Consider the following 5294-nt stretch of genomic DNA (forward strand, 5'->3'; position numbering starts at 1 on the left):
AAACGAGGGCGTACTCATATGTTATGATCATTTTGATTGGTTGTAAGAAAAAATCAACCAACCAAAATAAGTTTGAGTCCATAAGAAAAATGATTTGTTCGATTCTATGGGAAGAAGTAATGTGCAAAAATAACATTTTACCAGTACCACGACTGCGAGAGAAAATACTAGATTTATATCTAATAAACGAAATAGCATCAGAATTCTACCGAATAATATAAAATTTTATTGCACCTAACGACTGTAAGAAACTTAATAGATATTATTGTGGAAACCACATCTACTGTGTACTGCTCAACAATCAATTCTGATTATAACTGGGAGGCGCTTTGTCCGGGACAGACTGTTAAAAGATTAGCAAGCTCATTAGGTGCAAAGTTAGAAAGAACTACAATTACTAAGATTACTGGACACAAGTCCAGCAAGAATTTCATAGGATTAGGACCAAATACAAAAAAAGCAGTTTGTATTTTTGGAGTGGATTTCAACATACCCGATGTGGATTGGTCAAGTCATACCATCACAGGAGCCAACCTTTACCCACTGAGAGTGAGCCAGACGTTTTTGTACATCACCATGGACTTGGCCTAGAACAATAAATTGACTTACCAACTCGTCAACAGAATACACTAGACCTGATATTTACAACACACCCGTCATTCAAGGTCAGTTGCAAACCACTCCCTCCCATTGGTCTTAAGAGCGACCACGACATTGTCCTTCTGGACACAGCTCACCAACCCCAACGGGTTAGGCTACCATGAAGAAAAATCTTTCCGTGGAAGAAGGCTGATGTAGACTGTATCAAAGGTCACTTCGAACGTTTTAGTGAAACCTTCCTTGCAGATACATCAATGTCAATAGAGGGAATGTGGACAGCCTTTAAATCCTCTGTATCAACTGCCATGGAGACATATGTACCATCTAAGATGTCCAGTACACGGCAGACACACCCATGGGTTGATACTAACCTCCGACGAACAATGAGAAAAAAAGCGGAGGGCGCACAAGCGAGCCAAGAGGTCCAAGAAGGAGAAGGACTGGACGAAGTGCAAGAAGCTCCAAGCTGAGACACAGAAGGCATCTCGGACTACCGAGAGAAACTACATATTATAGAATATAGTATGCGGTGATCTCAAGAAGAATCCAAAGCGCTTCTGGGGATACATCAAGAGTAAGACACAAGAAAGTGAAGGAGTTTCCCCCCTACTGAACAAGGATGGATTCCTACAGAGTGGAAGTAAGCAGAAAGCCAACATCCTTAACCACCAGTTCGAAGCAGTATATATAAGGGAGAATACTGACAACATTCCTGACATGGGACCCTCCCCATACCCGGATATGAACAACATCAGAATACAACCAGCAGGTGTCACCAAGTTGCTGAAAAACCTGAACATCCACAAAGCAGCCGAGCCAGACGCTATACCTACATTCATCCTACAAAGAGCATCTTCCGAGATTTCACCAATACTCACCAAGATTTTTCAAACATCTATAGATACTGCAGAAGTACCATCAGACTGGCGCGAAGCAACTATAGTTCCGATTTTCAAGAAGGGCCTCCGACTATCGCCCAGTGCCCCTTACATCGATAACCTGCAAAGTACTAGAACATATTATGCACAGCAACATCATGAAGCACCTTCAAACCAATAATATACTCAATGACAGTCAGCACGGCTTCCGTAAGAACAGATCTTGCTAGACACAGTTAGTGACTATACCATCCAGGATATAGCAAGTAAGCTGAGCACAGGACGAGACCAGGTGGACGTCATACTTCTTGACTTCGCCAAGGCGTTTGATAAAGTCCCCATCAACGCCTTTGCACCAAGCTGCATTACTACGGAATCCGTGGGGACAACTTACGGTGGATCCAAAAACAAAGACAAATATCAAACAGGGAATACCACGTACCAAAAACGCAGCCTCCCCAAAACGAAACCCACAGCACGCAGACGTGCACACCACAAACACACGCACACATACACGCGAACACACACACAGCCAACACAAGAGGACAAAACGAACAAACAAAGGAACACAGTGGGGCACCGCCTTGGAACGGTCAGTGGCAAAAACACCACTGGGGAGCTTAAACCGGTTTATGGTGCGCACCCAGCCTCACTCTTACCCCCACCATGTTCCAAAGACACGGGACAGTGTAAATAAAAGTAATCCCCTCCAGGTGAATCTCTAATACACGTAATGGAAACAAAAAGGCATGGCATGTAAAACACAAAAATTCTCGTGTATAAATATATAAAAAGCAAACCTTTAGAACCAAAAACGTATGTACTCAATGCCTTTTCAGAAGACAGAGCAACAAGAGAAACACCCTTAAGGGCCCGACGAAACAGGCCAGAAGACAGATATCAAAACAGTTCAGTCCTTGTAGGATTTAAAAACTGCTTATCATAGAGTCCTCCCCTCTTCCGTCAGACACAATCAAAGAGGGAAGCGTAGTGTCCAACTGTAAACGGGTTGAACACTAAACATGCGGTATGTCTCAAAACAGTTGGGTCGTAACCTTTTTAATAAAACGTTTTATAATTTTACCAAATACATTTGGAAAATTACCATGACCCAAGATCTGACGAAGTTTGTAAACCACATCCCCATAAAAAAAAGGGTTCAGAAATACCTTCTCGCAGAAGTGTCTTTAAATTACTATTGAATTTTAAAACTAAATCAGAATTACGATAGTAAAATTTAGCAAAATATTTACGCAATTTGTAATAACGGTAGCCTTGATGAAGAAATTTACTTGTAATATATTGATTACGTTCATTGTAATGCTTGACATGACTACACACTCTGGCAAACCGGATTAATTGAGAAATATATACCCCATAAGATGTAGCCTGAGGTACATCCCCATCCAAATGGGGAAAATTAACAATACTAAAATTAAAATCATCCCTCTTGTCATAAATTTTGGTATGTATAATATTGTCATAAATAGAGAGATGTAAATCTAAAAATGAAGCATCAGTATCCGAACTGTTAGTTTTAATTAACTGAAGCTCCCTAGGATAAATAGTACCCACCAATTGACCAAAAAAAACGGATTATCCATATTAAGAATATCATCCAGATAGCGTGATGTATTATTAAATGCAGTTATAATATCTGCCTGCGTATCTGGAGAAAGGCTCAACATAAAGTCTCTTTCATAACAATATAAAAACAATTCTGCGGCAAGGGGTGCACAATTTGTTCCCATGGGAATACCAACTACCTGTTTAAAAACTGCATTCCTGAGTCGTTCCTGAGCTACCGCCTTCAACAAGTTGTCTTGGATGGCAAACACTCATCAAAAGCTAGCGCACTGTCCGGGGTCCCCCAAGGACCTTTACTATTCCTTCCTATATCAACGACCTGCTTACAATGATCAAATCACCCACAAAACTTTTCGCAGATGACTGCCTTATACATCGGCACATTCAGACATCTGAAGACTCCAGCAAGACCTAGATGGGGAGCAAAGTGGCAGATGATGTTCCATCCCCAGAAGTGCCAAGTACTTAGCATCTGCACTAATGACAGCTTTAGACAGGACACCCAGTACACACTACGCGGTCATGTACTGGAGAAAGTCAAGAGCGCCAAGTACCTGGGGGTGACACTCTCTGACGATCTTTCTTGGAGCAAACATGTAAATAGAATAGCCTCAAAGGCATCCAAGACTCTAGGGTTCCTGAGACATAACCTCTACAATGTTACCAAGGATCAGCCAGACAGGCAACATGCTCCGCACTTGTAATACCAACTATCGAAAACTCTGCGACAGCATGGGACCCATATGTCAGTGCAGATATTGAATCACTAGAGAAGATCCAGCGTAGGTGAGCACGCTTTGTACTGAATAATTACAAGGAAAGAACAGCGGGCACCAAGTGACTCGGTGACAAGGGGAGGCAAGCGTTTGTACCAACCACCTGCACCCAGTACGGTCTACAACAATCGTTCTACCCCAGGACCATCCAACAATGGAACAAACCCCCAACTAGACTCACAGACATTCCCGCTACTGAGGACTTCACGGCTGCCTTACGATCTCCGGCAGTCGTCTCCGTCCGCTACTATAGATAGGGTCAGAGGATGTAAATAGTTTTATGCTTTAAAAAGGTGGTTTTACCGGTTTGTACGGAGAGGGCGGCTACCTCATTTTTAACACACTCTGAGGTCAACATTTACATTTAACAGTTGCATTTCAGAAGTCAATAAAGGAAGAGGTTAATCGGTCCATAACAAATCTGGTTTGATGTTGTAGATATCTTAAACCATTTTCTAAAAACGCAGTAGTGTTCTTTTTCAAGTCAGTGTTTTAACCTCTATTTGCTTTAACTAGTTTTTAGGCCCAGGCCAAGATTAACAAATGTATTTCAAGTTTAGCCAAATTTGTATGTATAACTTATGTTTTACCCATTAATTATGTTGTGCTAATGTTGTTACTCTGTCTAATAGGTACACTTTATTATATTATTAAATATACTTTTGTTATTTATGCCGGTCAATAGCTATATACATAGCTAATGTTGTCTATATATGTAACACCGACTTTTAATCCAATCTGTATCTTGTATTTACATTTAGCTATTTCTTGCAAACGAATGATAGAAATATGAAAAATATGGCCATATAATACTTTATTGAAAGAGCTATAAAATGGGGGCCTCCGTGGCCGAGTGGTTAGGTTGCTGACTTCAAATCACTTGCCCCTCACTGATGTGAGTTCGAGCCTCACTTGGGGTGCTGGATTGTTCATGTGAGGAAGCCATCCAGCTGGCTTACGGAAAGTCGGCGGTTCTACCTAGGTACCCGCTCGTGATGAAATAATGCTCGTAGGGGCACCTGGGGTCTTCCTCCACCATCAAAGCTGGAAAGTCGCCATATGACCTATAATTGTGTCAGTGCGACGCTAAACCCAACAACAACCAAAAAATAAAGAGCTACAAAAAATCTGTGTATACTTCTTTGTATTTTATACTTCTTTGCTTTATTTAATGAAAAGTAGGCATCTTCTATGCATTTGACATGGGCATAATTTCGACAAGAGCCAACCTATCAAACTGACTGTACAATAATTAATTGCGAAAGAATAATTTTGATGGTTACACCTAAATCTATCTATCTGCTAAATATTTAGTAATGTAAAAATACACTTAAACATGTTGGCATACATATTTCGATTCATAATTTATCTTTTATTTAAATAAATATCGATGGTTCACAGCTGCAATACCGTTATTAAACCTGAATTTCTCTTCTTGGAACAGCAAATCAAA

The sequence above is a fragment of the Mercenaria mercenaria genome, chromosome 6 (assembly GCF_021730395.1).
Source record: "Mercenaria mercenaria strain notata chromosome 6, MADL_Memer_1, whole genome shotgun sequence".
Taxonomy (NCBI): domain Eukaryota; kingdom Metazoa; phylum Mollusca; class Bivalvia; order Venerida; family Veneridae; genus Mercenaria; species Mercenaria mercenaria.